General features: G+C 42.5%; 1 protein-coding gene across 1 annotated transcript in view; it reads right to left on the bottom strand.

Annotated features, from left to right (window-relative positions):
* Positions 1–10,391, bottom strand: part of LOC123518122 (basement membrane-specific heparan sulfate proteoglycan core protein-like) — a 56,626-nt gene extending 46,235 nt beyond the window's left edge. Inside the window, 1 exon segment of the mRNA XM_045278753.1 lies at positions 10,022–10,391. The gene's annotated coding sequence lies outside the window, so the exon portion shown is untranslated.
* Positions 10,392–13,054: the final 2,663 nt, after the last annotated feature.

Below are 13,054 nucleotides of genomic sequence, written 5' to 3'. Positions count from 1 at the left end.
CCAGGCGACCGAGGTGAAAAAAATTACACACACACACACACACACACACACACACACACACACACACACACACACACACCACCACCACCACCACCACCACCAACAACAACAACAACAACAACAACAATACCATCAAACCATCAAACTCGTGAAGGTGAGGCTGTCGAAGCTAAACAAACACCACGTATAAGTGATCCGGCAGCACCTGAGGTCCTACTTCTGCCCGCGCCCTCCTCCTAACACCCAATACCAGGCAGACAGGCAGACAGGCAGACAGGCAGACAGACAGACAGTCAGACAGGCAGACAGTTAGGTGACAGGAAGGTGGCACGGGGGAGGGTGTCACAGGGGGCGCCTCACCCCTGCGACGAAGAGGGATGGCTGTTCACAAAGCGGTGTCTTAGCGGCTGTGGTGATTAATGACGCTGAAAAGGGTCCAAGCAAACTAATGTGCGAACTGTGTGTGTGTGTGTGTGTGTGTGTGTGTGTGTGTGTGTGTGTGTGTGTGTGTGTGTGCCCTTTACGTGTGCAAAGGATTACGCTGTCTCTCCAATTAACTGCATCCCACTAAAAGAAAATAAGGAAAAAGATTTACAAAACTAAGGGTAATTTACTTTCCGTTTTAAAGATGTCCTGACACTTATTTCGTGAAATATTTCATGTCATAGGTAGGGAGAAAAGCAGAAGCGGATAAAGAATTCCTGCGCCTCCCAATGAACCAATGAAACGGATGTGTGAGTGTTTTTCGGGGACAAGGGAGAGAGATAGATGAGCTTGTGGTGCCCTGAGATCTCACGCCTCACACAGCCTTTCCATTCTGCTGGTGTCGCCGTAAACGTAGTGTTGCCAGTGGTAATTGTGAAGCCTGTGAGACGGGATCACCTTCACTAAGACATTGATATGACACATTTGTCAGGTGACTGTCGCCCCATAAACCAGAGAATCGTGGAGGAGACAGACATAGGGACAGATAGACACATGAACAGACAGACACACATAAAGACAAATAAGTGTGCAGATACACAGATATATGGACAGACAGACAAACAGACATGCAGCCAATCTGAGACATGCAGGCAGACAGATGAATTAAGAGGACGGTGAGAAGAAATGAATGTCCAAAAAAGAAAGGAAAAATATTAAAACAATACGAGGGTGGTAAAAAATGGCAAGATTTCAAAATATTATGAACTTTAATGGGAGAAAATAGGGGATGAATAGAAGGAACTAGAAAATAAGATAGAAATAAACTAAGTCATGATGGAAGGTCAAACAGAAATACGGTAAGAAAACAGGATGAGTAGGGAAAAGAAGAAAACTTAACAGAAGAAGTACGGAAAATAAAAAGAAGAAAAGAAAGATGGTTAGATGCAAAAATATAAACAAACAAAAACTAAGGAAGAAGAAAAAAACTAGTGAATAGCAAAAAAAGGAAGAAGAAAACTACGAAAAAATAGAAAAAAACTATCTTAAGAGAAAGAAAAAATCAATGCATAATATCACAAATAACATGACACAAAACTAAATAAGAAAATATAAAAAACAGACCAAAACAGCAACACAGCCTCAGAAATTCCAGTCAAGCCTGCAATAGTCACACTTCACTCCACCTTTGTCTCGACTGCCAGCAACCAAGCAAGCACTGTATACTAACCCGGTTGCAGTGAGGCCCCGCGGGGTGACAGCAAGCATGAATGGGTAATGGGGTCCCGAGAGCACAGCGGAGCACAAGGACTTTAGCTCAAAGGGCGCTCTGCTTTAAGGCGATGCTGTTACCGAGACGATGCAAGCGAGGCGGCGGCTGTGACGAGAATGGCGACGTGACGTGATAACATGAAGAGGCGGCAAGGAATCGTCTGAAATCTAGTCATGAACAGTACGTAGCATAGTATAATGAAAACCAGGTCTTTTTTTCTGATTTTTCGTCTACACACCCTCCTATTCTTTCCTCCATATCTCCCTCCACAAGTTACCTCCACACTTACCCTTCCTCACAGACGTTCCTCCATGTTTCCTCCACCTCTCCTCCAATTTTGACTAACCTACCTCCCTTCCTTCAAATCTAGTCATGAACAGTAGGTAGCATAGTATCAGGACAGGCTCACCTTCACCGTGCTTCGTGTTTTCAGACAAGCCCAAGTCGTCTTATCTGACAAAAATATGAGTTGTCAGGAAAACCCCCTCACTTTATCCTTCCATCTCAGTAATGCAAGACTTAACCGGTACTTTCGCTCTTTCATTCTTTATATTATGTAGTCTGCTGAACTTTTGAACTCTGTTTGAACAAGAATACCACCACCACCACTACCACCACACTTTCATCTCTCTCTCCTGTCCACTGCAAGAGCGAACCATATACATCCGCTCATTTATCACTTAGACTGCAAAACTTTAGAACTCTCTGTCTCTCTTCCTTTCTCCCTCCTCCTATGATTTGAATTATTTTTTAAAGAGAAGCAACGAACATCTCAATTCCCCATTTCTTATACATTTTATTATCTATAAGCGACAATGAACAAGAATACCACCACCACCACTACCACCACACTACCACCATCAACAACAACAACACCAATAACAAAAACGGCAACAACAACAACAACAACAACAGGAGAAATGAGAAAAGACAAAGAAAATACAAAGAAAAATAAGAAAGGAAGCCAAACAACAACAACAACAACAACAACAACAACAACAACAACCACAACAAAGCCACACCAAGGAAAAGAAACTAAACTGCACCCCAACTTCTGACCACAACAACAAAAAAACAAGACACAAATATCAAACTGGCCGGTTCCTCATGGTATCGTCCCTTCAGATGCTCCATACTTTCACCCAACACAGCTACTAACCAATAACTCCACAACAAGACGACCACTTCTCTCTAGCTAAGGTTATGAGAGAGCACTTCCCTGCCCGCTCCGTATGGCCTTGTTTCTGCGAGGCGGTGTCATAACTCCACCAATTTGCATGAGTGATAAAGTGAAGCGTTCAGCGGTGGTCGTTCACGTTCATTACCTGGATAGATAGGTGAGTACATAGGGGAGAGAGAGAGAGAGAGAGAGAGAGAGAGAGAGAGAGAGAGAGAGAGAGAGAGAGAGAGAGAGAGAGAGAGAGAGAGAGAGAGAGAGAGAGAGAGAGAGAGAGAGAGAGAGAGAGAGAGAGAGAGAGAGAGAGAGAGAGAGAGAGAGAGAGAGAGAGAGAGAGATCTTTATTCCACTGATAATATAGAAATCTCATAGTTTTCTTTGTTTTTCATCTTTGCTTTCTGCCTCTCGCGTTGTATTTTTTTCTCTCTTGATCTAAATTACAAAGATAATATCGAAATGTTTTTTAGTTATTTTTTGTATTTCTAATCAAGTCTTACAGAAGCTGACTGACGTTGCTATTCCTCTCGATCTGAACACCGCTGATATAAAAATCTCTCTTAGCTTCGTTCTTTTTGCTTCTCTCGTAAGGAACTCAACAGCAGAGCGGAACACTTAATCTCTTCATTACTGGGACGCATTTTCCACCTTGAGATTTGGCTGTGACCAGACTATCTTATTGATATTAAGAAGGATCTATGAAGGTCTGAAGATTGGTGGCCAGAGTCTTCACTATTCTAATCCCACCTGAGTTTCTGAAGCTTCATAAAATCGCCAAATAATAACCAGAATGAATATGAAAACGCGTCATGGTACTAAAGGAATTAACACTGAGGAAACATGCTAAGCTAAACTCACAGTAGGAAGAAGTGTGAAATGCGACATGTTACTCTATAAATACACGTAAATTTAATCTCATTACGCAACCAGACTAAAATTACAATTCACATTGGAGGAAAGGAATTAACCAGTTGGTATTTTTTCTAAGGCACGGCAGGTATCGATTCTTAAACTTAAAGGTGATCTAATTAAGCTGACCTTCGCAAAGCAGGTGAAGGACACACAGCCCCGGATGCCACTCGTGTTTATGTCCAGATTGCCAGATTGTGTTGTGTGGGAAAGAATGTCTGCCAGGTGGAGGAGGAGGAGGAGGAGGAGGAGGAGGAGGAGGAGGAGGAGGAGGAGGAGGAGGAACAAGGAGAAAGGAATAAGAACGAAAACAAGGACCAGAACAAAAACAAGAAAAGAACAAGATCAAAAGCTTCGGAAGCCACTCGTGTTTTTGTCCAGATTGTGTTGTGTGGGAAAGAATGTCTGCCAGCTGGAGGAGGAGGAGGAGGAGGAGGAGGGACAAAGAGAAAAGAACAAGAACGAAAACAAGGACCAGAACAAGAGCAAGAAAAGAACAAGATCAAAAGCAAGAACGACAACAAGATGAGAACAAGAACAAGGAAAGCGCAAGAAGATGAACAACAAGAACAGCAACAAGGGCAATAAGATCAAGAAAACAACTAAAAGAAGAAGAAGAAAGAAAAAGAAAAGTTAAGAAGAAGAAGAAGAAGAAGAAGAAGAAGAAGAAACAGAAGATGAAAAAAAAGAAAAAAAGAAAGAAAGAAGAAAAAAAAGAAGAAAGGAAACAGATTTCTCGTAATTTCACCTTTTATTTCTATTTTTTTCTTTCTTTCATACTCAGTTTATAAGACACAAAATTCACTGGACTTTGTGACATCAACTCTTGCAGCAGCTGTGTGCGTATATAAACTCCCCCACTTGGGAACTTGGTAGGTTGGGAACAGAAGTCATACCAGTGTTGAGGCATGAAATTATAACACTCGTAGACACACTGAATAGATTAAAGATTATAAGGAATAAAAAGCAAATAAACAGGAAATATGCAGTAAATAAATCTGAACGCAGTAGTAGTTATGAAACAGACAGCAGATAAATAAAGGCACTAAATAGATATAAAAAAACAGTAAAATAACAAAAAATAAACAGTAAATAGATAGGAGATAGGCATTAAATAGACGTAAATAAAACAAGGACACATTAAATAGTAAATAGAAATGAATGATGAAGTTAACAGACATGAAATAGACAACAAAGAGGCAAATATACACTAAATACATATCAAATACAGTAAATACACGAAAAAATACTGAAAAAAAATAGAAAAAAAACGTTAACAGAGACGAGAAACAAACAGTACAGTTATAGATAAGCATGAACAGTACTAGTAAACAGATGGTAAGGAAACATAGTAACCAGTAGAAAGATACACACAATATTCACTGGCTCTTGCATGTACCATCACTATACTCGAGGCAACTTCTTTGCACTACTACTACCACACACATACACACACACACACACCTCCACGTGGACAACAGAGACAGGTTTTAAGCAGAAAGAAGCAATAGTAGTAAATCAACGAGCAAGAGAAGCGATAAGGAAGTGCGTTAAGAGGAAACGGAGAACGTCAGCGAAGACAAAGGATGAAGGGATTGACGGAGGAAGAGTCAACGAAAACAAAGCAAATGGTGAGAGTTATAAGATGTGGTGGAAAGAGATGCGCGCTTGGTAGTTGTGTCGGTAGTGGTGGTGGTGGAAGGAGGGTGTGGAAAAAGAGGAAGAAGGAATAACAGCATGATTGTAAGGACGACGGACAGAAGAAGGAGAGAGAGATTAAAGTCAATATTAACTTGGCTAACTTTGTGGTCTTCAATATCCGTACAGAGAAAACTCATCTTTGCCATATAGTTGTTGTTCTGACCTCAGCTTCCCGCTCACACACACACACACACACACACACACACACACACACACACACACACACACACACACACACACACACTTCACACACACACCGCGTAGTGTAGTGGTTAGCACGCTCGACTCACAATCGAGAGGCCTGGGTTCGAGTCCTGGTAAGCGGCGAGGCAAATGGGCAAGCCTCTTAATGTGTGGCCCCTGTTCACCTAGCAGTAAATAGGTACGGGATGTAACTCGAGAGGTTGTGGCCTCGCTTTCCCGGTGTGTGGAGTGTGTTGTGATCTCAGTCCTACCAGAAGATCGGTCTATGAGCTCTGAGCTCGCTCCGTAATGGGGAAGACTCGATGGGTGACCAGCAGACGATAGTGGTGAATTACACACACACACACACACACACACACACACACACACACACACACACACACACACACACACACACACATACACACACACACAAATATATAAGTTTACATATAAGTATAGTTTATTGATCAAAGCTATTATACATACAAAATTAGATAGATAAATAGATAGATAAATGAATGAATAGACACAGACAAATAGATAAATAAATGGATAGATAAACTGATGGACAGATGCATAAATGGAAAAGTATATAGATATAAGGGGATGGATAAATAGATCTAGATGAATAGATAGAGATAAATAGATAAATGGCTACATACTCGTAGATAGATGAATAGATAGATAGGTACATAGACACATACACATCACCACCACCACCACTACCACCACCACCGCCACAACCACCCTTGCAAAGCCGCAGTACACAACTCCATAACACCACATTACCATGCAGCTCAAGACCGAACCACTCCAGCACGGGAACTCCCTCCTTGCCTTGTTTCTCCCTCACTCGCTCCCTCTCGCTCGCTCACTCTCTCGCTCGCCCTTCTCTGGTGCTCACTTCTCGACGCATCCAATGAAGTTTACGCCAGCTTTACCTCTCTCTTCTATTCGTTCTCGTTGTCCGCCACTTCTCCTGGCTTCAGAGGCATCCACGCGTACACACACACACACACACACACACACACACACACACTCTCTCTCTCTCTCTCTCTCTCTCTCTCTCTCTCTCTCTCTCTCTCTCTCTCTCTCTCTCTCTCTCTCTCTCTCTCTCTCTCTCTCTCTCTCTCTCTCTCTCTCTCTCTCTCTCTCTCTCTCTCTCTCTCTCTCTCTCTCTCTCTCTCATCCCTTCCTGTTGTATTACCATCACATGAAAGGACAAGAAACAAAACCTTGTCAGTGTGTGTGTGTGTGTGTGTGTGTGTGTGTGTGTGTGTGTGTGTGTGTGTTACCTTTCCTCTTCCTTCACCTCCTTCCCTCCACCTCCCCTTCCCAGACATAAGCATGGCAACCCGTGAAATCTTTATAAACTTATTATCAACACACGACCTGAACTATTCCTCTCTACCTACTATCATGAATTCTAGATACGCTCGGGACCCCATCAGGCAGCGACACTGAGATAAAACCCACACTGTTCCTGCTGGCCCGCCTTTCCCGCCTCGCCTTTCTCATCACTAAGCGATAATCTCCCTCCGTCCCTCCTGCCGCCGCTATCTACGTCGCCTCGCAGTACCTCTCTGACTCAATCCTTCAATAAACCAGCACTTTATCCTCTCCTCTCGCCTCCATTAAAAGCCTTTGCTGCCTTTCACTCGCTACGGATAAAAGAAGGTCAGAAAGAAGAGATGGCACAGGATGGCTCGCGAGGAACATCATCTTTCTTCCAGTAAGTTGATACGACGTGGTTGTTTTGCCGTGTTTCTTATGTGGAGCTAAAGGAGAGAGAGAGAGAGAGAGAGAGAGAGAGAGAGAGAATTATGATGTAACAATGATGATGACTGAACAATAACAACGACGACAACGATGATGACAACAACGACAACAACAAAGAAGAAAAATCCTTGATCAACATGCTGTATACTGTGCCACTGAAATATGCAACAAGAATATGAAACGCGGCAAATTTTTCCGTGGATTTAAGAAAGAAGAAACTCTGATGAGACTTAAAAAGAAATAAAACGTATACGAATTCTCAGGACAAAAGAGAAAGGAAAGCGTACCAGCGCGTGTCTTTCTTTGCAGGAATGTGTGTGTGTGTGTGTGTGTGTGTGTGTGTGTGTGTGTGTGTGTGTGTGTGTGTGTGTGTGTGTGTGTGTGTGTGTGTGTGTGTGTGTAGCCAACCAACGTCTCGCATTCCTCACCATGCGTTCAAACACTAACGAATAAAATAAAGAGTTACCACATTTTACATACGTGTTGTTGTATTATATAGCAAACACACTCTCTGGTGTTTGCATGACTCACTGTTGACTGAATGAGATAGTACAGCAGAATCCTCCTCCTTGCCCGTGACTCCAAAGATACTGCTGGGATAAGCAAGTATAGGATGCAGTAAGGATAGAAGATAGTACAGAAGAAGGTTCAAGCCCCAAACATGAACACTCCATGGAAATATTTGAAAAAAGAACTATGTTGTATGGAAAACAAATAACATTGTGAAATATTACTACAAAAGGTTCCATATATACCACTCCTTCGTAGAAAAAGCTGGGGAAAGTACTGCTGCTGTATGGGGGAAAACTGTATAATATAAAAAGAACTTGATGTAAATTCCGTTAAAAATGAAGAAAGGAAACTTTAATATTCATACTATACTAAATTTTCCTCATCATACCTTCAAATCATATATACGCGTCTTGTTATCTTAAGGAAGAAAAGAAATGGAGTGAAATTACTAGGAATGTCTTGTTTGACGCCGCAACAACTATCCTCATATGCCATGGAAATAAAAAGAAAAATATAAGTACTGATACTGTTTAAATAACATGCAAGACAAGAAAAAAGGCAGACAGTAGCTCAAATAAGACTATAGTTCAAATATAAAGAAAAAATATATATAAACAAGCTAGAAAATAAGCATCCCGGAACATAGAGCATAATAATATCACAAAAAAATATTCAGTGTAATAAATGCATCACACTACAATGCATCACAGTAATGCAATATACCACTCGCTTTGGTGATCATTATTTTACTCCACACCATTGTCCACCCTCGTCATGCAAAGTTCCAAGCACGACACGAAAAAATGGACATGGCGTCTCCCCTGCTCCGTGAAATATTCTGTTGCAAGTTTAGCGGACCATTTCAACAAGACACAGCCGACCGGGGCCTTAATGGGTGACTAATGGAGCACGTCACCGCCAGTACTTTTATTTTGCCTCAACCATTAGTGCCACCAGTACAAAGGTAAATGTTTTCTCACTGCGTGTGTGTGTGTGTGTGTGTAGTAGTAGTAGTAGTAGTAGTAGTAGTAGTAGTAGTAGTAGTAGTAGTAGTAGTAGTTGTTGTTGTTGTTGTTGTTGTTGTTGTTGTTGTTGTTGTTAGCAGCAGTAGTAGTAGTAGTAGTAGCAGTGATAGCAGTTGTTGTATTAGCAGCAGCAGTGCAGCAGCAGTAGCAGCAGTAGTAGTAGTAGCAGTAGTAGCAGTAGTAGTGGTAGTAGTAGCAGCAGCAGCAGCAGTAGCAGTAGCAGGTAGCAGCAGCAGCAGTTGTGGTAGCAGTAGTAGCAGTAGCAGTAGCAGTAGTGGTGGTGGTAGCAGTGGTGGTGCAGCAGTTGTTGTAGCAGGTAGTGTAGCAGTTGTGCAGCAGCAGCAGCAGCAGCAGCAGTAGCAGCAGCAGCAGCAGCAGCAGCAGCAGCAGTAGCAGTGTAGCAGCAGCAGCAGCAGCAGCAGCAGCAGTTGTTGTGGTGGCAGCAGTCGTTGTAGTAGTAGTAGCAGCAGCAGTAGTAGCAGTAGTAGTAGCAGCAGTAGCAGTAGCAGCAGCAGCAGCAGCAGTGGCAGTGGCAGTAGCAGCAGCAGCAGCAGCAGTTGCAGTAGTAGCAGGATAGTAGCAGTAGTAACAATGGCAGTTGTTGTGGTGGTAGCAGCAGGTGGCAGTTGTTGTAGTAATAACAGCAGCTGCAGCAGTGGCAGCAGCAGCAGCAGCAGCAGTAGCAGCAGCAGCAGGCAGCAGCAGCAGCAGTAGCAGCAGCAGTGGTGGTGGCAGTGGTTACAGCAGCAGCAGCAGCAGCAGCAGCAGTAGTAGTAGCAGTGGCAGTAGTAGCAGTGGTGGTAGCAGCAGTAGCAGCAGCAGCAGCAGTAGTAGTGGCAGCAGTGGTTACAGTAGTAGCAGCAGTGGCAGCACAGTTACAGTAGTAGTAGCAGTAGCAGTTACAGTAGTAGTAGTAGTAGTAGTAGTAGTAGTAGCTACAGCAGTAGTAGTAGTAGTAGCATAATGTAAAGTTTGTTTGGTGACATGAGGCAGTGAATGAACTTACGTAAACACAACAGCAGTGCATAGAATACTCACCAAGGAGCAAAGAAGCCCGAGGCAATAGTGTCACTCCGCCAAGCTCTGACTGACAAACACCTCCTTGGAAGAAAGTCACGAAGTTTATATCGCAGAGTCTCAAAGTGAAGTGCAAATACTAATCAGAGTAACAATAACACGAAGAACCGAGGCATTCAGTAACACGGCCTCACTTATGTATAATAACTGAATTAATAACGTCGTGCAGTATACGTATCGCTATATTCCACCACCAGAGGTAAAAACCGGCTTCTGCTGACTTCCCAACTCAGTCTCTACTCTCAGGTTCAGGCGCCTCGTGAGACTCCTCCTCTCGCTCCTCTCCCAACAGAAGCGTAGCGCCAACTAACGTGTTTGTGCCAGTCTGTCAGCTGAGACCACCGCGCGCCGACTACCTTCGTTGTCATGTTGGAAATGGATGTTCGTGGTAATACTCAGCAACTCGTGTAGGGTATTAAGTGCTGAGAGAGAGAGAGAGAGAGAGAGAGAGAGAGAGAGAGAGAGAGAGAGAGAGAGAGATATAGGGAAACAGACACGATGATAGAAGATAAGAGGCAAAGGAAAAAATATTAATGGTGATAATTAAAAGATCTATAATAGTGTATCCAGGGACCACAAGAAACAGTTGACTCGCCATATCATTCATTCATTTACACATCCCCTGATCCATTCATCCACCCGCCATCTAGTCACCCATTCATGCATTCACCCACTCATCCTTTCAAGCATCCACCCATCTATTCATCTACTCTGCCATTCATTCATCCATTTACAGCCACTCGCCGCCCCTTGCTCTAGTAACCAAAGCGAAGTAGGTCTCTATACTTACTGAACCTCTAGCGTAAGTAACATGCACGTTGAGCAGAAACAGTATCAATGGAAAAGCGATGAAGATGCTACAGTGGCCGAGTGCCCCGTAAACATCTGACAGCGTCCACTTTACAAAGGAAATCATACTTAACTCACTTCTGTCACGAAAGGATTATTCATGTGAAAAATTCTTAAAGGTTTCGGCATCTTATCTCAGCAACTGTTAAAAGGTCACAGTGAAAGTTATTCTGGTTTTCAAAGGAATTTTTTTTTATGACTAAAGTTATATTTTAACAATGACCTGCATTATCCATGTAAGAAAATGAAAGTTGGTCTCTTCATCTCTATGGTCTTTTGAAAGTGTGTGTGTGTGTGCTGTGTCGTCGTCGGGTGCGGACGTGTTTGTGATTGCTCCGTGAAACCTGACAGTGTCTGTGATTAACAATATGGAAGACAATTTGCCACCCCCAGACACTTACTGTTCGATATGCAACCAGCAATTCTTATTGGAGTGCTTGAAATGTGCAAAGTGTAAATCCTATGTGCATAGATTGTTCAAAACTCCCAGTATACGCCATTATGAATTTTTTCAAGACCAGAAGTCAATTCACGTGCGTATCTTGTGTAAGAAACCTCCAAGACGACTCAGTGTTTGCTTTAATACATACCCTACTAGAAAACGAAAAGGAAAAGAAAATGTTGCAAAGTGATCCTGAAAATGAAAAAGGTGATGATAACTCAAAAGTTGTTACCGATAAGCAAGGTGAACCCCGAGAATCGGACCCTGACCCGGAAGTGTGTCGTGACGGTCAGAAACATCCACAAGCCAAACAAGGCATAAACAATGACAGTGGTCAGCCGGTTGTTGTGTATAATTTCTATAAACAACACCGCTGCAAGTTTGGCTTAATTGGTGGTGATTGCCTATTTGCGCACCCAAAATTGTGTTTTAGATATAAAACAAATGGACTACACCCAGTGAAAGGATGCAAAAAGGGTAATAAGTGTACCTATTTTCACCCTCCCATTTGCTACGGTTCGAACACGAAGCATGAATGCCTTTAGGTAACCTAGAGTGTAAAAGACTTCATTTAAAGGGGACTCGCCGTTACCCACTCTTGGAACAGCAGCAGCAACCCCCACCTAAACAAGCGACCCTACCACCCCATCCAACTACTGCCCGCCTGTCTGCTCCACCACGACTTGACACAAGGGAGGTACCTCCTCAGCCAATTCAGACCTTAAACCATCATAATGAATCGGTTTCATTTTAGTACAACAGATACAGCAAATGCAACACACACAACAGCAAATAATGAATGTTCTAAAGCTAGTTCCATGGCAGGGGGGCTTCCCCCTTACACAAGGGTCAACACAACAGTTTCCACAATATCTAGGCCCTACGCAAACCCCCTACATAAAGTAATTGTTTAATATTGAGGGCATTTTACCATATAAATTTAAAGCTAAACTACAGATGCTTTCTGAATTAGCACAAGAAGATAGGGCCCTCATCATAGCTCTTACTGAGTCACACTTGTCAGAAAATATTAAATAAGCTGAAGTTACAATTCCGAACTATATATTGTTTCGAACTGACAGATCGGATCAAAGAAGAAAAGGCGGTGTTATCACATACATACATAGCCAGTTAGCAGCCTCTACTGTAATACTTTTGTCTGAATCAAACTCTTACACGGAAGCTCAAATATTGCACATACAAGATTTTAATATGATGCTCATAAACATATATCGCCCCCCCTGCATGTCCTACCACAAAGTTTCTTGATCCACTCAAGAGATTCCAAAGTGTACTACAGAATTATCCTTCACCAATGCCTATAATCATGCTTACAGGAGACCTAAATTTTCCCCTCATAAACTGGGATTCAGAGACGGTCTATGGTGGAGCAGCAGACATGCGAATCCAAGCTGATGCAGTATTGAATCTGGCAGCAGAATTCTGTCTCAACCAGTATATCACTATTCCTACTAGAGGCAATAATATACTTGACATTGTTATGACCAATGATGACCAACTCATACATGATTACAGTGTTGAAGAAACACACCTATCAGACCACAAAGTTGTAAAGTTGCAAACAAATATAAACAAGGATGATCACCTAAACAAATGAACACAGCAACGGATATAATTCCTTGTTTTAACCAACTCAATTTCTTCAGTGAATCTGTATCCTGGGAAAAAATCAAGAGTGATCT

Source organism: Portunus trituberculatus, chromosome 43 (assembly GCF_017591435.1).
Source record: "Portunus trituberculatus isolate SZX2019 chromosome 43, ASM1759143v1, whole genome shotgun sequence".
NCBI lineage: Eukaryota > Metazoa > Arthropoda > Malacostraca > Decapoda > Portunidae > Portunus > Portunus trituberculatus.
This window is presented reverse-complemented; position numbering and strand designations above follow the sequence as displayed.